The sequence below is a fragment of the Grampus griseus genome (genome assembly GCF_964374135.1).
Source record: "Grampus griseus genome assembly, chromosome: 10".
Taxonomy (NCBI): Eukaryota; Metazoa; Chordata; class Mammalia; order Artiodactyla; family Delphinidae; genus Grampus; species Grampus griseus.
Genome location: NC_139004.1, coordinates 53,890,049 through 53,915,344, shown reverse-complemented (window position 1 = coordinate 53,915,344; position 25,296 = coordinate 53,890,049).

Below are 25,296 nucleotides of genomic sequence, written 5' to 3'. Positions count from 1 at the left end.
CCTGGAGAAACTAAACCCTGTTGCCTACAACTGTGACCTTAAGAACACAAGCTTTTATGGGCTTTTCATCCCTCCCTGTCTTTCTCTCTCTCTGTCTGCTCCCTCACGTCTGCTTGCTAAGGTCATTTCCCAAATAATCTGCCCGCAGTGGCTTTTCTCAGACTCTGCCTCTGGGGAAACCAAAATTAAGACAGGAAGTCAGAGGTACAGGGCTGCTTTATGAGTTCCACAGGCTCTGGGCACTTTTGCCTTCATGGGTTCCTTCTGCATTAAAAATAAGATAATTAATACATAATTTAACATATAATATATATTTTAAATTACATTTAACCACTGCATTGGTATAAAAATGAAAATAAAACACAATCCAGGCTGCATTCCTTATCATATGCTCATTATTATTATATTCAACTTTTCCTTCTGATTGTAAAAGCATTAAAATTAAAATATTATCAGGGGCCCTGGGCACTGTGCTCCCTATGCCTACTGGATGAATCCGTCCTGCAGAGGTGAAGGAACAGCAGGAAGGCCTTGTGGATAAAGTGTCATTGGAGCTAATACCTAAAGAATGGGCTTAATTTGAACAGACACAGACAGAAGTTTCCTATCCTTTCAACACAGATTATTATTTTTTACGATTTATTTGTATTATATAAGTTAATCATGTTTATTGTAGGAAATGTGAATAATGCTGAAGTATTAAGATAAAACTAACACTTTTGGGGCTTCCCTGGTGGTGCAGTGGTTGAGAATCTGCCTGCTAATGCAGGGGACACGGGTTCGAGCCCTGGTCTGGGAAGATCCCACATGCCGCGGAGCAACTAGGCCCGTGAGCCACAACTACTGAGCCTGCGCGTCTGGAGCCTGTGCTCCGCAACAAGAGAGGCCGCGACAGTGAGAGGCCCGCACATCACGATAAAGAGTGGCCCCCACTTGCCACAACTAGAGAAAGCCCTCGCACAGAAACGAAGACCCAACACAGCAAAAATAAATAAATTAATAAAGTCCTACCCCCAACATCTTAAAAACAAACAAACAAAAAACACTAACACTTTTAATTTACGAACAAGAATAAATTCAACACTTGAATATATTTCCTGTGGATGTTGGTTTTGTGTTTCATGGTTTGAGATTTTTATTTGGGGGGTGTAAAACTGGTATATAACATTTTCTTAGTTTCAGGTTTACAACATAATAAGTCCATATTTGTATACACTACAAAGTGATCACTACAAAAAGTCCAGTTCTCATCTGTCACCGTACAACTGACCCCCTTCACCCATTTCACCCACTCCCAACCCCCTTCCCCTCTGGTAACCACCAATCTGCTCTCTGTATGTATGAGTTTCATTCTGTTTTGTTTGTTCATGTGTTTTACTTTTTATCAATGGAGTCCACATATAATTGGCTCCATATATGATACAGTATTTGTCTTTCTCTGTCTGACTTATTTCACTTAGCATAATGCCTTCAAGGTCCATCCATGTCACAAATGGCAAGATTTTGTTCTTTTTTATAGCTAAGCAGTATTCCCCTGTAGATATATACTACATCTTCTTTATCCATTTATCCATCAATAGACACTTAGGTTGCTTCCATACCTTGGCTATTGAAACAAAGCTGCAATGAACATCAAGTGCATGTATCTTTCAAATCAGTGGTTTTGTTTTCTTTGGGAAAATCACCCAGAAGTGGAATTGATGGATCAAACTGTAGTTCTATTTTTAATTTTTTGAGGAAACTCCACACTGTTTTCCACAGTGGCTGCATCAATTTATATACATTCCCACTAACAGTGTATGAGGGTTCCCTTTTCTCCACATCCTTGCCAACATTTGTTATTTCTTGTCTTTTTTATTATACTCATTCTAACAGGTGTGAGGTGGTAGCTTATTGTGGTTTGATTTGCATTTCCCTGATAATTAGTGATGTTGAGCATCTTTCCCTGTGTCTGTTGACCATCTCTATGTCTTCTTTGAAAAAAAAAGTCTATTTAGATCCTCTGCCCATTTTTTAATCAGATTGTTTGGGGTTTTTTTGCTATTGAATTGTCTGAGTTCTTCACATATTTTGGATATTAACTCCTTTTTGGATATGATTTGCAAATATTTTCTCCCATTTACTAGGCTGTCTTTTCATTTTGTTGATGGTTTCCTATGCTGTGTGGACACTTTTTAGTTTGATGTAGTCCCATTTGCTTATTTTTGCTTTTGTTGCCCTTGCTTTTGAAGTCAAATACAAAAATTCAATGTCAGGATTGATGTCAAGGAGCTTACCACTCCTTTCTATTTCCTTCTAGGAGTTTTATGGTTTCAGGTCTTACATTTAAGTCTTTAATCCATTTTGAGCTAGTTTTTGCGCATGATGTAGGACAGTGGCCTACTTCCATTCCTTTGTATGTGGCTGTCCAGTTTTCCCAGTACCATTTATTGAAGAGACTGTACTTTGTGGTTTGTGGTGGGAGGGGGGGCACCTGGGGGGGGGGGTTGCATCATTTACATTAGTAAAATATGTACACACACAATTTTGCCTCAGTGCCTTGGAGATATTTATCTTTCTTTCTTTTTTATTTCCTGGCATGTGTTACTGAGGATGACAGTCTGCCTTTTGCCTGACATTGACTTCTTTAAGTAATTTGTCTTTTCTGCCTAGTAACTTTCAGAACTTTCGCCTTATGCACGACTATTGTCGTTTCATCACTGTGCGTCTAGGGTAAAATTTCACACTGACTCCTCTTTTCTCCACCTTCTCTTTCATAATTCCCAACTCTTTAGTCCTCTCTTCTGCATTCTGGGTGATTTCCTCTGGCAATTCTTCCAAGTTATTTACTCACTCTTTAGTCATGTCTAGTCTATTCTTTAAACTATCCTTTAACCTTTAAGTTCCCTCTCACCCACGACAGTATTTTTCATTTCTAAAAATACCTACTTTTTTGAATTTATCTGTCCTCTTCCATTACCTCCATTTTTATAGTTTCTATTCTTCTTTAACTTTGAATATTTTAAACGCACGTATAATGAAAGTACAGGCGCACTTCAGAGATATAGCAGGTTTGGATCCAGACATCACACAGAGTGAATATTGCAAAAAAGCGAGTTATATTAATTTTTTGGTTTCCCAGTGCATATATAAGTTATCTTTACACTATACTGTAGTCTATTAAGTGTGCAATAGCATTATGCCTTAAAAAACAATGTACGTACCTCAATTAAAACTACTTTATTGCTCCGTGAGAAAACCATAATTCAAAAAGAGTCATGTACCACAATGTTCATTGCAGCTCTGTTTACAATAGCCAGGACATGGAAGCAACCTAAGTGTCCATCGACAGATGAATGGATAAAGAAGATGTGGTGCATATATACAATGCAATATTACTCTGCCATAAAAAGAAATGAAATTAAGTTATTTGTAGTGAGGTAGATGGACCTAGAGTCTGTCATACAGAGTGAAGTAAGTCAGAAAGAGAAAATCAAATACCATATGCTAACACATATATATGGAATCTTAAAAAAAAAATGGTTCTGAAGAACCTAAGGGCAGGACAGGAATAAAGACGCAAATGTAGAGAATGGACTTGAGGACACGGGGAGGGTGTAAGGGAAAGCTGGGTTGAAGTGAGAGAGTGGCATGGACTTATATATACTACCAAATGTCAAATAGATAGCTAGTGGGAAGCAGCCACATAGCACGGGGAGATCAGCTCCGTGCTTTGTGACCACCTAGAGGGATGGGATAGGAAGGGTTGGAGGGAGATGCAAGAGGGAGGAAATATGGGGATATATGTACATGTATAGCTGATTCACTTTGTTATAAAGCAGAGACTAACATACCATTGTAAAGCAATTATACTCCAATAAAGATGTTAAAAAAATACTTTATTGCTAAAAATGTTACTATCATCTGAGCCTTCAACAAGCCTAATCTTTTTTGCAACAGTAACATCAAAGATTACTGATCACAGATCACCATAACAAATATAATCATAATGAACAAGTTCAAAATATTGTTAGAATCACTAAAACATGACACAGAGACACAAAGTGAGCAAATGCCGTAAATGGTGTCGATAGGCTTGCTCCACACAGGGTTGTCACAAACCTTCGTTTTGTAAAAACAGCAATATCTTTGAAGCACAGTAAAACGAGGTGTGCATGTACTTTTTCAGCTGACTTTATTACTTCTGCTTTCTCAGGAATCTATGCTTCCATTTGTTGCACCTGCTGACCATCTCTCGTGGTGGTGTTTCTTCAGTGTTTAACATTTTCTCCTCAGCTCAGCTTCAATTGGGATTTTCTTCAGGGGGAGCTTGGGGCATGCCCCGGTTGATGAAGGCCTCCCTCGTAGGATGTTTCCTGGGAGCCTCAGCTGGAGTCATAGGGTTCACCGGTTCTAGACTCTTTGATTAATTCTCAGCTGAGGTCTCCAGTGCACACGTGCAGAGCTAGCCCAGGGCCTGATCTTCCTGCGAAGTCTGATCCACCTTAGACCACAGGAGGCAATGAATTTCTGCCAGGGCTACACAGGTTGCCATTTTGACACAGAAGTTTGTATTTTTTAAAATGTTTTATCCTGTCTTTTATCCCTTTATTTTTATAACATGAGTATTTAAAGAAAAGCTCCTTTACCTGGAGCTTCTGGAACATTAGGAGGTAGACAGGCTGAAATTGTTTGAAAATTTTGTATTTGTGCATTTTTTTCCTGAGGAGAGAATCTATAGCTTTTATCACATTCACAAAGGGACCTGAGACCTAAGGAAGCTTAGAAACCATTATTTTAAACAGTGTTGAATGTCTCCTAAGTTAAGTTTAGTCCTTAGACATATACCAAGAGCTACAGATATAAGTTTCAAGAAATTCATTCTACATCCTTTCTGGTATAGGTCAGAGCGGGGAGAGAAGTGCTCAGAGGCTGGCGTGAGTGGTACCACCACATGCAGGCTCCAAGAGGCCTTCTTTCAGAGAATGTGTGTATATATAAAAATATATATTTGGGGCTTCAAGGAGCTGGATAGCAAGGGAGTCAGTCCAACCAGTGTGACTGCCTTGACCAAGAAACAGCCAACCCGAGCCTGCCCTTTCTCTACAGCCACAACAGAAGGGCAGAGAAATACTGTAAAATAAATGGAATTAGCCGTCTGTGTGTGTGTGTGTGTGTGTGTGTGTGTATACACACACACACATATACATATATGTGTGTATATATGTGTGTGTGTATATATATATATATATATATATACTGAGCTACCAGCATATCAAATAACATCCACAAAATAATTTTAAGACAAAAAGACTAGAGATAAAGGAGGTCACTTTCTAATGATGAAAGGCCCAATTCACCAAGAAGACAAAGAAAGCTATTTCAAACTCAATGCATTGAAACAACATTGCCTCAAAATCTAAAAATCAAACTTTGACAGAACTACAAGAACAGTTAGACCAATCAATCATCCTAAAAAGAGATTTTAACCATTGAACACAGATAGGTGACATCCACGACTGTGCTTTTTCAAATAGTCTCTGATCGTACTCCTATTCACAAATTGAGATTCAGTGATGGAATTTTCAGGAAGTCACACAGCTGGGAGGTGGCCAAACTCAGATTCAAATCCAGGCTCCTCTGACCCCAAAAGCAAAGCAGTTTCCAGTAGAGAATGCTAACAAGAACTAGGAAAGAGATTACCAAATTGGAGTTATTTTTTAATATACATAATGCATTTGGTGGAGTATTTTTCCCTCCTCAGCAGCAGTTCATTGCTATTCCTCCCCACCTGTTAATGACTGGGGTTTGTATGGGGGCGGATTTAGCTTCCCGAGGCAGCCCACACAGGTTGTCACACTGTCAAGGATTCCTCCATTAACAAGCTGTCACTACGATGCCAACAGCCGCCATTTGGTTTGTTCAGGGAGCCAGAGCTCTGTGGTGGAGACTTGGCGCGATCGTTTAGAGGAATTTAAAAAAATAAGGCAAGAGGCAGATGTCTTCCAGTCTGTTCTTCCACAACAGACTCAGAGATAAGACGTGGGTTTTCACTGGAAGGAGGGGGGAGAAGGCCTTTTAAAACAAGTGTAAAGAAGGAAAAAAGCTAGGCAAGGGGGACTGGAGAACAAGAATGATGCACTTACAAATGCAGCCCTTCCACTGGACAAGTTTCTGAAAAAATGCCACAATTGTCCATACTCTCACCACCATGGACTTCTCAAACTCTAATTTAAAAAATGGTTACAAAGCCATGGTTTAGGTTTTTTAAGTGAAAGGTGCCATTTGCCTGCAACCTTTTCAGAGTCACCCTGATGAAACAGAGGGAAACTCTGCCAGCTTGCTGAGGTGCTTTCTGAGGCATGTGTACTTTCTGTTAATTAGTAAGATTAACCTCTCGGCTGACAGGCCCTCCTAGCTCACCACTAACAAAGATGCCTGTGGAAATACCAGCTCTTCAGAGTGCTTCAAATAAGGGAATGGGAAAGCCCAGCTTCTACATTTAGAGCAACTACATTTAGAGCTGGGGTCTCAGTAAATATCTTTCTTTGCCCCTGCAGCCTCAGGTTCTATTCCCACCTTCCTACCTACAAGATCAGCACCTGTAACCACAAAAATAGGCTTGAATTCCTCCAGCTAATAAGACTTCACAACAAGCTCAACAAAACCTTTATGTTTCCAAAAAGTATACCAAAGCTGCCTTTGTTGTAGAAGTGACGTTTCTGTAGTCAGATTTCAGGAAATTATAAAATACAGCCACCTCCCACTTCTACCCCCTTTTAAGTTCACATGACAAATAACATTATTGTTTAGGCCCAAGGAGTCAATCAAAAGTATAGCATTAATTCATGATGAGGACCTAAGTTGGCTTCTGAAAAAAGAAAAAGCACTTATCCTGGCCTGAACCATCACTGCAGACATGGAAGATACTCTGTCAGCAGAGGAGGGACATGCATGTTTGGAGGTTATACAGACATTAATGAACTATGGGAAGGATGGAAGAAACTTAGAAATTAAGCATCTGTGATCCAGCAAGATTCACTACAGGCACCAGACAGGAGACTGTATCAGAAAGAACCTGGATGGCAAACAAACACTTCAAGTTTCCCCCACATCCTAACTCTAGCTTCTGCCCAAACTCCCGTCCCATGGGCTGTCTCCTTGGAAGCTACTACAGGTTTTTCTCCTCTAAGACTCTAAGCTCCAAATAAAAATGAAAGTTTCACTCAGGCAGCAACACTGGTTTCCCTTTGGCTGTGGCTTCCAGGAGTCTTGGAGGCAACATTATTCTGTTGTCTTCTATTACCAGCTATGCTGTAGAACAAGGGTTGAAAATCTAAGGTCTATGGGTCAAATCCAGTCTGTCACCTAGTCTTGAAAATAAAGTTTAATGGAAACCCATCATCCCCACTTGTTATGAATTGTCTATGGTTGCTTTTATGCTACAACAGCACAGCTAGTAACGATGGAGACCACATGACCCACAAAGCCTAAAATACTGACTGACTAGCCCTTTATAGAAGAAAATCTCCAAGTTCAAAACGTCAACAATCCTGGATAGAACATTCAAAATACATTTCTAAAGGAAGGCTGAGACAGCAAGAAAAGTAGTCAAAAATGACCGGGAACTCTCAAAAATAAGTAAATACTTAAGCTCGTGTATGATCCAGGGCCATTTCTCTTCTCCCTGAAGATATTGGATCATCACACAGTGGGACTCACAATCACTGATACTCATACCAATGCTGGGACCATAAAGAGTGAAAATCTCACCAGGCAAACCAGCAAAGAACCTACCCTGCAAAGAATGGCATTAAGGAAGTTTGCCTATCTTGGTCCATCTCTGGGTGAAGGGGAAACAAGTCTTCCCTGAGAATTCATAACCACAATCGAACCCTCAGGCAAATTTAGGGCTGTAATTCACACTGTCCATGTAGCATGAAAACACCCAAGGCAAGAATTTGATTTAAACTAGTTGGAATTGGTAGTATCTCCATGGCTTGGAAAAAGCCATCCTCCCTGCAGAAATGCACCTTACATATATACAAGCCTTAAGAAATTTCCCCTGATAATGTTTTGAGGAACATGAGCTCATAATCAAAAATTACTCAGCACATGAGAAAAACAAGCCATTTGGAGGAAGTCAGCAAAGAACAAAATCAGTTCTACAAATAACAGCAACAACAGTAATAGCAACAATAGCTAACACTTGTATAGGTTACTCTGTGCTAGGAGCTCCTCTAAGAACTTTACATATACTTAATCATTTCAATCCTCAAAACAATCCATTGAATGGCAATTATTTTTACTCCCATTTTCCAGATGAGGAAAGTAAGGCACAATGTCTTCAGATTTTAGAATGGTTAGAATTAGAATCTAAAAAATATATAGATAATACATTTATAGAAATAAGTGATTGAGACTTTCTCAAAAATGACCAGGTATATTTGAAATAAGGATTCCCAGAGAATTTATAGAAATGGAAAATATAGTAAATAAAAATAAAAACTCAAAGTGTAGGCTAAATTACAGATTAGACACAGTTGAAGCAAGAATTATTGAACTGGAAGTAGTCCAGAATTAAGAGAGTTACTCAACAGGAAGACAGATGCAAAAAATAATAATTTAAAATACTGTACAAAACCAAAAAGTATAAATTAGAGGTTAAGAGACATGGAAAATAAAGCAATGAGATCTAAGACACACATAATAGGGATTTTAAAAGGAAATAATGGACTGGTAGATAGATAACATTTGAAGAGACAATGGCTCACAATTTTCCAGAACTGATGCAAGGCATGAGCTCTCTCATCCCTAGTCTGAATAGGATAATTAAAAAGAAGCCCAGACTGAGATACAGTGCGATGAATCTGCCAAACACCAAGTAACAGAGAAAGCCTTTAAAGGTACCCAGAGAAAAACAGCTTACCTCCAGTGTCATGGCACTTAGACTGATGGATGACTCCCAGCAGTAACAATGGAAACCACTTAAATTGCTGAAGTAAAATAGCTGTCAACCAGGAATTTTAGAACCATTAAGGCAATGCTTAAAGGATGAGGGCAAGATAAAGGCAGTTACAGACAGGAAAAAACTGGGTTAATTTCCAACACATCTTTACTAAAGGAACTTCTAAAGTATATACTTTAGAAAGAAGGAAAATGATTTCAAACAGATTGAAGATTTAATAAAACACAGTGAGCAGAGAAAATGGTAAACACCTGGGTAAACCCAAGAATATTTAACTTATAAAACAATGCCCCATTTGTATGATAAAATATAAGCAACGTACAAAAAGTTGTTAAGTAACAGTATTATATACATTCTGGGAGAATATTTCGGAATAAAGTATTTTAAATCTCTTACATTTCGAGGGAAGAAAGCCAACTTATTGATTTTAGACTTATTAAAATTAAATATGGAGTAAAAATTTCTAGAGCAACCAATTAAATAATATAAATAGAATGAAAAACTCCCAAAATAATTGCAGAAAATGAATGAAATAATGGAGTAGAGAGGGAGTCTCACTCAATCCAAAAGAAAAATAAATTCTAACCTGAACAAATGGAAAGTGTAAAATAAAAGATTGGGAATAAATCAAAATATACCAGTAATCACTATGAATGGAAAGGTATTAACCCCACCAGTTTAAAGATAAAGATGGTCAGACTGGATAAAAATATATCTAAAATGTGAAGGCAAAGAAAAACTGTAAGATAAATTTATAAAAACAATAAATGGAGCAAATACCAGCACATAAAATAGTATTACACAAAATAAAATTTAAAGTAGAAAGTATTATTAGCAATAAAGGAGGTTACTTCATAATAATAAAAGACAATTCAAATATAACACCTTGAAACTTTACACACCTAAAAAAACATAGGCTCAGAATATAAAACTCAAAAGCTGACAGAACTACCCAAAGAATTAGACAATTCCATAACATGAGATTTTAACACATTTATCCCCATAACTGATAAGTAGAGGGGGAAAGGCAGTTAGATACAGGAGATCTAATGGACTTAGGTGAAATGCTATAGCCCAAAACTGAAGAATATACATTGTTTTCAAGAATGGCTTGGTTGGTAGCTGGATATTCGGAGTAAGTCTTACTTGTTTGACAATCAGATGGTAAGAGTAAGTCTACTTAAGAAGATGCTGAAAGTAATTCTGGCAGACAATTATGGTGGCCAGAATTAAGGTAGTGAAAATGGGGACAGGGAGAGGTGAATTATTTTAAGAAAGATCAAGGAAGAATATTCATAGAACTTGATAACTGATTAAACATTGAGTGTGAGAGTTGGAAGCAGGCAAGGAAGAGATCGACTCTACAGATTGAAAAATGTGCAGATTTTTGTTCTATTCTCTGAGTTAGGGATAGTAGGAGAAGTAGATTTGGGGTGGCAGGGGTGAATTTCACATAGAATGTGATAATTTTGAGCTCCATGAGGTACAGCCAAGTTTCAGCAGGCAGTTGGTTTTACAATCAAGGAATCAGAAGAATATTTGGTTTGGCTATACTGTTTCAAGGAACTGTTAGAATGTGGATATTAATGGAAATATTTGGAGAAGAGGATGTGACATTTGCAAATTTTTTAAAAACCACAGAAATGGAAGGAATAGATGGAATAGAAGGCTGTATCAGTTATCTATTTCTACATAACATATACTCCACAACTTAGTGGCTTTTATTTGCATAGTTTCCAGTTTGCCAATTCGGTCTGGTTCGTTTGGGTGTTTTGTTTTGTTCTGTTTTTTCCTGTGCTGGTTTTACCTGTGGTCGTATGGCTACAGTGAACTGATGACTCAAATGAACTCACTGATCTAAAACATTCTGGTTGCCTGGAAATTAGCGGACCAAGGTATCTTGGTTCCCTTTTATATGATCTCTCCAGCAGGCTAGCTGCAGTTCCTTCACACTGTGGGCTCAGAGTTCCAGTCACAGTCATACAAGGACAAGCACCAATGTGCAAGCAATTTTAAGACCCTGCTTGCTAATTTCTCTAAATCCTATTTGCTAATTTCCTTAAAGCAACTCATGTGACCATGCCCAGATTCAATGCATACAGAAATAAACACAATGTCTTGACCGAGGATCAGCAAAGCCGCAATGCACGGGGGCACACACCCTGGAATGGAAGAGATGATTGAAGCCATCTTTGCAATCTACCAGAGATCCAGCAAACAACAGCTATGCTGGAGAGGTGTATGCAGAAAGCCTGAGAGTATGGTGATATATAATCCAAGGGAACTGAGTTTGGAGAACAACGGAATAGTTTCCCATGTCAAATACTATAGAAGGGTCAAGTAAGATAAGTCTGAAGAGAGGTCACAGGACTTACCAACAAAGGTTGCTAGTGTTCTTAGCAGGAAAGGCTCTTTTTTCCATGTGTGCAACTAACTTTTATTTAAATAGGTAATGTGTCTCGTGATAGGTATCTTATTTTTTCCCCAGCTTTATTGAGGTATAATTGGTATACAGAAAAACTGCACATAATTGATGTGCACAATTTGGTAAGTTTGGACGTGCGTACACACTTATGTTGCCATCACCACAATCCCTGTAATAAATATATCCATCATCACCGAAGTTTCCTTGTCCTTTTTTCACCCCTTCCTTCCTTCCCTCCCTCCTTCCCTCCCCCATCCCTCCTCCCTCCCTCCCTCCTTCTTTCCTTTCTTCCTCTCTCTCTCCCTTCCTTCCTTCTTTCTCTCTTTCTTTCTTCCTGCCTCCCTGCCTTTCTTTTTCTTTCTTTCTTTCTGCTATAGTCAGAACACTTAGTAAGAGACCATACAATGGAATATAATTCAGCCTTAAAAAAGGAGGAAATCCTACCATTTTTGACAGCATGGATGGGCCTGGAAGGCATTATACTCGGTGAAATAAGTCAGTCACAGGAAGGCAAGCACTGCATGATTCCTCTCATATGAGGCATCTAAAATAGTCAAAGGTTTATAAGTAGAGGATAGAATGGTAGCCACCAGGGGATGGGGGAGGACAGAGGGAGCTTTGAAACTCATAAGGACAGAGCTTCAGAGGGTTGAAAAGGGAACGGGAAATGCAGAGGATGCATCCAGGAATCCTGGAATTAAAGGAGAAGGAACAAAGACTGTCACCACAGGAGACTGTAGGATAACCGGGCAGCTGTGTTCCTTTGTACTATGAGACATACATAAAACCAAGCATGTTTAAGAGTTGGTAGGAGAGGCCAGGGAGAGGAAGAGCAGATGCAGATGGAGGAAAGAGAGAAAGAAAAATGACTTAGCAGAGGACTGACCCCTAGAGAGAAAAGAGGAACACCTCTTCTGGTAGAACAAGAAGAAAGGTGAAAACCCTCTTTCAGAAATACAAACGGCACTGACAGCAGAGAAGGACATGGCTGCATACTCACTGACCCACTGTCAAGTGCAGCGGCCCAGGATGTGACTTTCCCCCCAAATTCCAGCACAAACAGAATCTAGTCCATGGAGCATGAGTTTAGAATTAAAGGAAACCTGGGTCCCAATTCCCACTTTAACACTCAGCAACTGAGCAGCCTTGGGAAAGTAACTTAACATTTTAGATCCTCTATTTTCCAGCCCATCCATTGGAACTTGTGACCGACACCATCTGCAAGGCTCACACATGATAACATGTGACATCCTCTCCTCTCCTTGGCAAGCCCCATTCGCCCAACGAATTGGGTGGCATGAGGGATATTAGGGCAGTTTTCTGAGTTCTAGTTTCTTCATCTAGAGAACTGCAGATTGGACAGATGGGCTTTCCAGGCTCCTTCAGGCTCTGAAGTTCTAAATACCCATAGGTCTCTGGAATGGCTCCAGCCTGGGAATGCCAGGCCTCTAAAAGGAGGACAGGTTTATATGATGGTAGAGAGAAGCCCCAGAATGAACATCCTGGAAGCTCCTGGCAAACCCGAGCCGTGCTGCTCACGCTTCGAAGGAAGAGGAAGGATTAACAGAGCTGGTGGTGAAAGGAGGCTGAGTGGTGACTTGATGGTGACCTTTCTGAGGGAAGCACTTTTCTAGAAGCTTGACAATTCCAATCTGGAACCGATAACGTGGCAGGCTGCCAAAGTCCATTCCTTCATTCATTCCGAAAATATTTACTGAGTGCCTATTAGGTGCCACGCACTCTACTAGACATTGGGGATACAGCAGTGATCAAAACAGGCAGAAACCATTGCTTTGAGCAGCTAACATTCTGGTAAAATATATATCATAAGGTAATAAGTGCTACAAAGAAAAATAAAGCAGGGAAGAGGAGAAGGCGAGCAGGTGGATGGATGCAGGTGTTATTTTAAATAGGGTTGTCAGAGAGGGTTTCACAGAGACGGCAATGCTTAAAGCACAGGCCTAAGAATGGCGAGGCCAACAGCCATGTGGACACTTGGGGATGAGCAAACAGGAGCAAACAGCAAGCAGAAGAGTCAGTGTCAAGGCAGGAATGTGCCCGGTATGTCCCAGCCCTGAGTCAGGAACAACACTTGTCATGGCTGCGATGTACATCCGCATATGACTTCCCTCTAGATATGTGCATGGAGCTCAGTTACAATCATAAGGAGATACTACAAATCAAACAGACTCAGGGTGCCATGACCCTCTCCCAAGCCGTCCCCTTGCTGCACTCAGCCACAGTCACCTGCAGCCCACTAGGATGTCTGCACTGCTTCACTGAAATCATTCACATAGCCTCTAGATATGGTTCTCTCAACAGCCATTACTTCTTATGATATTTTATTAGTTTCCTTTTCTTTTTTACAGGATAAAAGTATTAGTTAGAAAATCTATTTTGTCCTGCTGGAAGCCCTTTCCCTATGGGCATTATCCAAAACAGACTTTAAGATTGAAGCTTGTTTCTTCAGAGGCTATATTCTACAACTCGGCACTGCTACCCAGTCGCCAGGATTATTTATTCCTGCATAGCAACGACCTCATAACTTGCAGTTTCTCTCTCTCATTCTTTCTTATGCCCCCCATTTTATTTTTGCTCCTAGGCGACAAATTCCAGGCAATTTTCTGGAGCCAACAAGAAGCTAATTTTTAGATAAGGATGTAAAAGTGTTAAAAAGCATTCATTACGAGAACAGGGGTGTCTATTTAAAATACTGATGCACAGGATGCAGTTGAGAAGCTGTAAATCTGGAGTGATGAATTTAATGTCCATCTCACTGCACAGTCTGAACTGATCAGCCTAAGGTGGCCGAGGCCTGCCTTCTTCAGGTACTGACATTGCTTTCCAGTGGCTCTCCACAGTTTTCAAAGCCGTTCCACATGCCTTAATCGACTGCCGCGTGGTTCCCTCTGTCACCACTGACCTCCTAATCGCTAAATTCTATGCACAGTCTGAGCATGGCCTCCCTGCAGGATTTTTAGCTCTTGGCCACTCCTCGCTGTCATTTTCAGTTGTGTCTTTAGCAACGTGATTCTATCCAGTTTCTCCCCATAGTCTCCTTGCTGGGCCTTGTTGGTAGATGTCTCTGTCTGAATATACTCAAAGTTTGGTGTTCCCAGGGTTCTGTTCCAGCGCTCTTTGCTGTGAGATCTCCGAATCCTCCCATCAAGTCTCCTGCTGTGCATTTGCCAACGGTCCCTATATATGGCCTCCAGCCTTGATCATTGGGTCCCCACTGGTCTGGCTCTGGGTGTCTAGTTGTTGGTAAGACCCAGGGCTCTCACAGGTGCCTCTAACTCAAGTCAATCACCAAATGTTTGTATCCTTCTGTAGCTTTTGCACATGAAGTTTAGTACTGGCTTTCTTTTCTTCATCCCCACTCTGGTCCCAACTGGTTCACTTCACAAGCCGTTCCGTTTGCAGACTTCGCTCAGACGACATGTTCTCTGTGATTCCTCCTAAGAAAGCATCACTTGCTCTTTCCTGATACTGCTGCAACTAATACAGACATCTACTACTGCATAAACACACTATGCTAGCATTTTGTTTCTTGCTCAAGGATCTCTGAAGTCATCAATGGTTTTGTTTATCTCCAGTGCCTGCCAAATGGCCAGATCCCATGGGCATAAGGAAGGCACTGACAGTTCCTGCCCACTAGAGCTTTCCTTGACAGTGGTGAGCCCAAGAGGATGAGGAGGGGATGGGGAGGGGACAAGGGGAGCAGGGCCTGGCTCTGCCCCTGCTCCTCACCGGGCTGCTGCACTGGCCTGCATCCAAGTGCATAATGATCAAGTGCTCAAATGAAGGGTTGACCAGAAGTCCCAACCAGCTCAGCCCCCTGGTGCTCAGACTCCTGATTGGAGACCTGACTTCCTAATTGGTAGGAAGTAGTTACAAGGGCATGGGAGCAGCACAGCAGGATGATGGCAGAGGGTAAAGACATTCTCAGGATGTCTGAAGAAAAAGCATTCCATGAAGAGGAAAAGAGTGCAGAAGACCTGAGACTCCACTGTGCCTGTCGTGTATAAGAACAGTGAGAGGAACCCCAAGAAAGTCAGAGTGACTGGGGTCAATAGAACAGGGGGAAGAAGGGGATGAGGACTTTGGGTTTATTGTGAGTCATGCGGGGAGCCTTTGGATGGCTTTGTGCAGAGGAATGACATAACCAGACTTCCGCGTGTTTTATGGATCTCCCTGCCCGTGTGTGGAGGATGGGGAGGCAGGGTGGAAGCAGGAAGGCCAGTTAGGAGACTTTTAAAATAGTCCAAGTGAGAGACAGCTGTGGCTTGGACCAACGGGCAAGTCGGGAAGTGATGGAGCTACAAGAAGTGGTTTGATTCTGGTTGTATTCTGAATATAAATAAGAGTTGAGAGAATATGCTGATGGATTAGAGACTGACACCAGCATGAGAAAGCTGCTGTGGGGATAAAATGAGATACGTGTGCGCAGTGTCTCACCTACTGCCCTAGTCTCAGCCCACCTCTGCCCCACATGCCTACTGTTTCCTACACGTAAAGTGAAATCCCTTGGAAATTTACACAAGCTGGCGGAGAGGAGGAAAGAGAAGGCAAAGGCAGTCCCTGCCTCAGGCAGCACGTGTTCACCTACCTTCCCTGCTCTCAGATCCCTGCAGTGCCCTGGAGACAAGGACACTCAAAAGTCATCCCATGCAAGTCAGCCAGAGAAATTATAGGTGTCCTCCCCCTACCCAGGCCTTTGCATGGGCCGTGCCCCACCTCAGGTCCTCCTTTGCCTTGGTTCTTCATCTGGGCACCTGCTATGGCTCCCGTAAGATTCAGCTTGTTAGGAGTGCGTAATTCTCAGCAGCCCCCGGCCCTGCCCCTCTTCATTCTGAGTCAGAGATGGTCTCTGCAGCTCCCACAGCACCCCAGAGCTCTCCACCACTTCAGACCTCACCACCCTGGATGGTAATCGTGGCAGGATTGAAAATCCATCCCCATTACTCTTCTGTGTACAAAGAAAATGTGGTTTCTTCATTCGGTCAGTAACTGCCCTGTTCTTCCCCCACAAGCCCCGCTCCCAACTGGTAAAGCAGAGAAAGAAAACTAAATTTAGTTTAAGCTGTTGCTCTTGGGTCTGATCCTAGATTTGAAGAATCTGTTGAATTAAATGTTTCGTCTCTTGAGGTGAAAATGCTCAGACTCTCAGATTTGTGAAGCCCCTCTCCAGGCTCCATCCCGTCCCCTCCTGGTGTATTCTTGGGCCGGTGGATGGGGAGAGTTTGAGACGGACCTGGTACCCTCTGAGAGTTGAACGGACTCTGGTACCCTCTGAATCCTCCATGGTTTATGCTACAGAGAGGCAGGGCTGGGCTGCCTCCTGAATGATGTCCCCCAAGGTGAGGCCAGTTCCACCCCAGGAAGCCTGCCAACACCTGCTGGGACACCTCTGGTTGCTGTGACATGTCAACTGGCCTCTCTCAGCTTCTTCAAGACCTGCTGGTGCTCTCCGGCTGACTGGCCTTTCCTCTCACTGACTCCTCTCATAGACCCTTCAGAGTCTCTGCCATGTCTGGATCCATCCCTGCTATAGGGTTTCCTTGCCACCTTCCACAGGACCACAGGACCAAAGTGCAGGGATGCCAACTCCAGCCCATTCACTCCTCCAGCCATTTGCCACTTCTGACCACATCTCCATTTCCTGTCTTCTTCCCACATCTGCCAGGACTAGAAAGAGTGGGCTGTTCTCCCTGTCTCTTCTTCATTTGCAAAGACTTCCAGTACACAAAATTTGATGACCATACCTACCTCTTGTTATATTAAATAGGAACTAAAATAATTTAGAATGTTTTCAAATTCTACAAAGATGTTCTTCCAGCCTGTATCTGTCAGCCACAATAATGCTGCATAACAAACAACCAGAAAACCTCAGGGGTACCCTCAATAAGCATTTATTTAGCTTATGGGTGTGAAGGTTGAGTGGTGTTAGCTGACTGAATCTGGGTTCCACTGAGCTGGCTCAGCTGGGGTGATTCTGCCTCACTTGTTTCTCTTCTCTCTCCTGAAACAAGCAGGCTAACCCAGGTACGTGATTCTCAAAGTGAGGCAGAGTGCAGGAAGGAAGCCCAAATATTCAAGCATGTTTAATGCCTCCACTGGCTACAGGTCTGCTAATATCCCATTGGCCAAAGCAAATCATGTAGGGCAGAGAAGTATACTCCCCTTAAATGAGAGCTCTGCAAATCTTCATGGGTAGGGTTGTTAATGACAGCAGAGTGAAGAGCTGGGAACACAGAAATCCTGCAAATATTGACTATTTTAGAATGACCCTTCTAGGACCTTTATTTTCATACCCCTGCCCTAAGGTTGACAACTGTCTTGGACCAGCTTGAATGGTAATCCCTGTTACAGAATTATCTATTCATTCATACCCATCCATTAAGCTGTGACCTCTGCAAGATGAGGGTTACGTTCTATTTATCTCCATAAGCCCTAAGCGCCTGCATATAGTATTTGCAGTGGATGCTATAGTAGCCTCCCTATCATAGGGTTCCTTCTCGCCTGTTTCATGGCAGTCATATGCTTTGGGTGATAATGAGCATACTTCTAACTTCAGAAGTGGGCACGTCCCTCTAAAAGTTCACATGGGAATATACTAAGGCCAAAGCTAATCAGTGCATGATATTCCCTCTGGACACAGGGTTCAGGGGTGATTCTGTCAGACTGAAGCTTAGAAATTCCGTTGCCTTGCTGTAGAAACTAATGCCTATCTCCTCCTGAATGTAAATGAGAAACTACATAGCCCTGGTCCACCAGGAGACATATTTCTAACATGAGAAGAGCTAGTCTAGCACAAAGCAGATCTGAGAGGAACACAGATAAAAGATGCAGAGCTGAGTTGTGCCCTACTTCTGAAGTTTTCAGCTAAATGGTACCATACTCCCATACCCCCACCCCTTGGGATTCTCCGTACCCTTCATTCTACTTCTACTTCTTTTTGTTTCTTTTTCCAAAGCACTTTTCACTTGAATTATTATCTGTTTATTCATTGAGATGAAGATATTTATTTGTTCACTGTCTATCTTCTCACACTGGAATGCAAGCTCCATACAGGCTGAGACTGCTGTATTCACTGCTCTATCCTCAGCATCTAGAACTGTGCTTGGAACATAATATGTATCCACTAAAAATCTGTCAAAAAGATGAATGAATGAATGAATGAAATGTTAAGTCTAAGTTGAGTTTCCTGTTTATTACCACTAAAAGAATCCCGATATGCTGTTCAAGAAACACTCGTTGAATGAATGTGTGGATGGCAGAGTAAGTGAGAGCACGAGACACACAGCTGTCTTCAAATAGTCAAAGACTAGGCTATGGAAAAAGCACTAGATTCATTCTAATGTGGTTCCAGAAGTAAACGTTATATTAAGGCTCAACATAAGGAAAAGCTTGGTAATAAGCTCTTCCAGATGGGATGCATGGTCACAGTAGGTGACGAGCTTCCTGTCACTGGTGGTATAACAGGTGAAGAAGCCAAGCTACCAGTAGAAACTAGAGAGTATTCTTGCAACAATGACAAGCTAGATGCTGGATCATTTTCAATAATGAGAATTTATAGATCTAACCGTCTCTCCTGGGCCTTCAGTCTACATAATTTATCTTAAGTTCTGAACAGGTTAGGATGCCTCTTCTTTAGGTATATGTCACTCGGAAAAATTTTCTCCTGTCTAGTCCTGCTTTGACACTTCACAGGCCTGCGACTTGGAGAAGGTCAGCTCACCTCAGGGAGCCTCAGTTTACTTATTAGCAAAAGGAGGGGACTGGAGTGGATAAATTAAATATCCCAAGATGGTATTTGTCAGCGCTTATCTGCAGCTTGATGCCGCACCAAGGGCTTTAGACAATCTTGGTCTAATGTGATTTTCATAATAATGGAGAGCTTTACTCTAAAAGATACACACTACTATTACTCTCTCTTTACAGATAAAGAAACAAAGACTCAAAAAGGCTAAGTAACTTGTCCAGGGCACAGAACAAGGAAATTCTGGAACTTGGAATCTGAACTATTAATCAGGGCTCCAACTTGTCAAACTAGAACTTATCTATTACTCATCACCTCTGTGGGCTCTTTCGGCTCTGATGGTCTGGGATTCCACACCGTCCCTCATTAGGCCACATATTTCGGATTCAAGACTTCATAATCAACCCAAGGCAGTGAGGAAGGCAACTCAACCTGTCCTGCTGGCCCCTCTGGGCTAAACATCTCCAAACACCCAGATAGCAAAGTACCTCCCCAAAAGTTTGTGTTTCTCAAATCTTCTCTACCCTACCCCAGCCCTTCAAGATTTCTGGATTATAATGAGGCAATATAAAGAGTACTGCTCTGAGTCAGAATTTTACAACTGAGGGAGAAGAACACATGTGTGGGAGACAAAATTGTATATGGGTGTGAAGGATATCATTGGCATTCCCACTTTATAGATAGAAAAACTGAACTCAGTGAGGTTATGTAACTCGTGCCAGGTCACCCATAGCTAGTAAGTCACAAACTCAAGACACTAAACTCAGTATAACTGAGTGCAACAAGACCAAGCCCATTCTCTCTCTGTTTATCTATGTTGAGTGTGTGGGTGTGTTTTTTGTCATTTAAATATTGTCCTGGAAGAAGTGGAAAGAAATGGTTTTATTCCACCTTATACATATTTTTAGAGAAATATAGCTTCTCCTAATTTGACAGCTGAGAGAATTATTAGAGCTGCCATTTGTCTACCTTCTCGCCAAATATCCTTCCATCCCAACCCCTCATGAATGGCTGAGAAATTATTGTGCAGAAATTATGTAAAGTTCTTTATTCTGATCTTTGACTACTGTATCAGTTAGCTATCGCTGCAATAATGCTGCCTAACAACAACTCAGGAGCTAAAGACGATGAGCATCTACTGTCATGGGTATGGGGCTCAGTTGGGGTGACTTGGCTTCAAAGTACAGCATCTTGGCATTGCCTGACTTAGACCAGATTCAGCCAGGTGGCTCTACTTCAAGCTGCAAGGCCCTACTCCATGTGTGACTCGTTCTCCTTGGACCAGCTGAAAGGAACATGTCCTTCTCATGGCACTAGCACAGGCACAAGAGAGCAAACATCAAACCACCCAGATGTTTTTTAAGCCTCTATTCATATCAGGTCAGCTAGCATTCCACTGACCAAAGTAAATCATATGACTAAACTCTAAGTCAAGGAATGGCAAAGTATGCTCCACCCATTAACGATGGTGGGGTGTATTGGTTTGCTAAGGGCTGCCATAACAAAATATCACAGACTGGGTGGCTTAAATAACATAAATTTATTTCCTCACAGTTCTAGAGGCTGAAAGTTTAACATCCAGGTGCTGGCTGGTTCAGTGTCTCCTGAGGCTTCTCTCCTTGCCTTACAGATGTCCACCTTCCCACTGCGTCATTCCTCTGTACATGCATGCCACTGGTGTCTCTTCCTCTTCCTTACAAGGATATCAGTCCTGTTGAATTCAGACCCCACCCTTATGACCTCACTTGACATTAATTATCCTCTTTAAAGGCCATCTACAAATACATCACATTGGGGATTAGGGCTTCCAAATATGAATTTGGGGTGGGGGGGACACAACTAAATCCATAACATAGGGTTAATGAATTTTTTGAACAATGTCTGTTTTCATTTTAAGTTTTTCCACAACTTGGAGTCTGACTGGCCATAGTTTCAAACTCTGACTCTACCACTTCACAGCTGTGTAACCTTAGGAAGATTACTTATATTTTCTCACTTACAAAAGTGGAATAATGTTAGTAATCAACTCATATGTTTGTTAAAAATTGAATGAAACAATTCATTAAAAAGCAAGTACAAAGTAGTTGCTCAATAAATACTGCTGGTGCTGTGGCTCTTTACAGTTAGGAGGCTTTCACTCTACTTAGGGAGGCTGTAAGAGCTGTGACATCAGCCACATGCCTTCCCTTTTGAGACCTGGATTCCCTCCTGCAAACTTTACTCTCCCAAATCCATCTTCCTTCAATCTGTTTCTACAATATGGTGACTCTTAAAAAAATCCACTTAACATTTCTCTGCCAATAAATTAGAGGCCAGAAAGAAAGGAGATGGTACACACTTGCTTTTCTAGACATTTTGCAGATGGCTAGCTGCCTTGAAGCCATGTCATGCTGCTGGAGCATCATCTAAATGCTTGATATTCATCTGCTGCGTAAAAAGCCTATGAGCTCAGAGGAGGACCGTGCAAGAATTAAGTAGAGCCCTTTGAGAGTACCTCTTGGGCATTCTTTTTGGGAGTCAATAATATATGTTAACTAAGTTCCAAAAGAACTTTTAGAACTTTGCAGACATTTCTCAGAATCTGGTTGTTTATTTCATAGGCTACGTGCCATTGAGACCTCAGTGAAGTAGCTACTTCTTGTGCCCTTTTAATGCCCTCTCAAAAGGGGCGATCACCTGTTTAACTTCCCCAGGATTAATTCTTTCAAAAATTATTCTTATTAGTGTTTCAAGTGGTTTTTAACTTCTCAAATCCTACCAAAATATCTGTAGCGAGCAGTGGGGCTGGGGAGCACAGAGGAGAACAACACCACACATTTTTTTCTCTATTCTGCATACAGCAACTTATTTAATGAAGACAATATCCCTGAACAGTAGTTAATCAGGGACCAGCCAGGGAATCAGTGTCAATTTAACCAAAGTCTTCCCTCACTGCCAGCCAGCTTCCAAGCCTGGTTCACCCTGGTCATTTGGGGGCTGTTGATCTCAGGAAGGAAGTATAGAGAAGACAGAAATAAGACCAGGTTGTCTATGGCAAGACTTCTTTTTTTTTTTTTGCAAAATATTTTTTTATTGAGAGACTTATTGAATATTTGTTTTTGTTTTGTTTTGGTTGTTTTTTGTCATTTAATATTAATTGTATAGAGGAATATAGTTGATTTACAATATTGTGTTTCTTTTTGGCGTACAGCAACTTGAATCACTTATACAGAGATGTCTATATATTCTTTTTCGGATTCTATTTCCTTTGAGGTTATTACAGCGTGTTGTGTCAAGTTTCCTGTACTACACAGTAGGTCCTTATTGATTATGCCTTTTCTCTATGTAAATGTATGTATGCTAATTTAAACCTCCTAATTTATGCCTCCTCCCACCCTCACCTTTCCCTTTGGCAGCCATAAGTTTGTTTTCTAAAGGACTTCTGACTTTTCTAAAGACACTTAGGCTGAGGAAAAGTTAAGACGCTAACCATTCTCCCCTCATGTCTATACCCTGATGGAGCTTGCCATACTGACTCTTTATAATCCCTGAGCCTGAGATGAGCCAGAGACCTGCTGGGGAAGTCCCTGAGGGGACCAGAGGAAACAGACTGATGGGGTGGCTTCTCTCATTCACTCAAGTGTGCAGACTCAAGTTGAGGGGCCTGGACCACTCAGTCTAATATGTGTCTCTTGGAGGTTGTAAAACTCAGTGGACAGAAATATGACCCTTGTGCCCAAGGACAGGGCAGGAAGCATGATATGCAAATTGATTTAGTGGCTTTTAAAGTTGAATGCATTGGTATAGGTGTGTATTCCCAGATTTTATCAGCACAAAGGTTGTGTCTGTGTTTTCCATGGGCCCGAGGTGGGTGGCATGCATAAAAAAGCCAGCACAGGCTCCCAACTTCCCTTCCAACTTCCTTTTCCCTCTATAAAAGAGCTCCCTTCTTCATTTTTGCAGGGAACTTGTGAAAAACTGGCAGTCTATTTGTTTAAGGTCAAAAGCCCCTAAAATAATTAAGCTCCACACCCAGTATATGAAGTTCTAATTACTTTAGAACAGTTTTAGAATATGAATAGATTTTTTATATCATAATATTGGTGAAAAAGCAGGAGTATCGCCTTGCCATTTTGTTACTGTTTATTCTGTTTGCATGATTAGAATCCTCTTTAATTTAATCTGTACAATCGCATCCAAAAGAATAAAATACATAGGAATAAATCTAACTAAGGAGGTAAAAGACCTGTACTCAGAAAACTGTAAGACACTGATGAAAGAAATCGAAGATGACACAAATAGATGGAAAGACATACTGTGTTCATGGATTGGAAGAATAAACACTGTTAAAATGACCATATTGCCCCAAGGCCATCTACAGATTCAATGCAATCCCTATCAAAATACCAATAGCCTCCTTCACAGAACTAGAATAAATAATTCTAAAATTTGTATGGAAACACAAAAGACCCCAAATAGCCAAAACCATCTTGAGAAATAAGAACAAGCCCAGAGGAATTTCACTCCCTGATTTCAAATTATACTGCAAAGCTACAGTAATCAAAACAGTACGGTACTGGCACAAAAACAGACACTTAGATCAATGGAACAGAACAGGGGACCCAAAAATAAATGCACACTTACATGGTCAATTAGTCTATGACAAAGGATGTAAGAATATACAATAGGAAAAGACAGCCTCTTCAACCAGTGGTGCTGGTAAAACGACATACAAAATAATCAAACTGGACTACTTTCTCATGGGATATACAAAGATAAACTCAAAATGGATTAAAGATTTAAACATAAGATCTGAAACTATAAAACTCCTCAAAGACATTGGTCTTAGCAATATTTTTTTGGATATGTCTCCTCAGGCAAGGGAAACAAAAATAAACAATAGGGACTACGTCAAATGAAAAAGTTTTTGTGCAGCAAAGAAAACTATTGACAAAACAAAAAGGTAGCCCACTGAATGACAGAAGATATTTGCAAGTGATACATCTGATAAGGGGTTAATATCCAAAATATAAAAAGAACTCATACAACTCAACATCAAAAAAACCCCAAACAACCTGATTAAAAAATGGGCAGAAGACCTGAATAGACATTTTTCCAAAGAAGACATACAGAGGGCCAACAGACACAGAAAGATGATCAACATCACCATGTTGCCAGACACGTGAGTCAAGTGCCTGTGACCCTCAGCCATTAGCAAGGCCTCCTGTGTTTCCTGCTTCCATGACAAAAGAGCAGCATGGGAACAATAACAACTGTAGGCTCCTTTAAGTGGCTATATACAGTCTTCTTTCTCCTGGGGCAGCAGCAGATGCAGTACCATGCAGAAGAAAGAGGGTAGGCTTGAGCGTCAGACCTATCTGGCCTCAAATGCATATTCCACCATTGGGCAAGTTACTCTCTAAGCCACAGCTTTTCTAGAATGAGAATAGCAATGCCCACCACAGAAATATAGCAGACAAAGTGAGGTGCAGCTTGCAGAGCTAACAAGAACGGATTCTGGCAGAGCAGGCCTTCCAACCAAACATATTGTTAGCACTTCCCACCTTCAGCCAGGCCCACTTCTTTCTCCCTCTTTCTAGTACAAAGTTTTTGGTCACATGATGGATGGATTTAGATTGCTCACAGGGCTCTTGCTTTGCACAGGAGTACCCTTGGGCTCCATGTGGGTTAGAGTAAAGCTGTTTATTAACTTAACCCCTGCTCTGACACACCCACTGGACAAAGATCTTCCATGTTCCTAGAATCAAGGGACCTCCTCTCCTTGGAGCCAGCCTGACACTGGAGTACAGAAGTCTTCTCAGATCCATTATCTCACTATGTATGGACAATCGCCCTCTGACATAGATGGCACCATTCCCATTTTAAAAAGAGGAAAACCACACAGGGACTTGAAAGGCAAGGCCAAATGTATTCCATTTCCCTTAACACAATTCTAATATTCTCCCTGGTATAAAAAAAAAATTAACACCCTTCATTCTTGCCTTAAAAGACAGTAGGAAGGCCTTCAAGATGGTGGAAGAGTAAGTCGTGGAGATCACCTTCCTCACCACAAATACATCAGAAATACATCTACATGTGAAACAACTCCTACAGAACACCTACTGAATGCTGGCAGAAGACTTCAGACTTCCCAAAAAGCAAGAAACACCCCTATGTACCTGG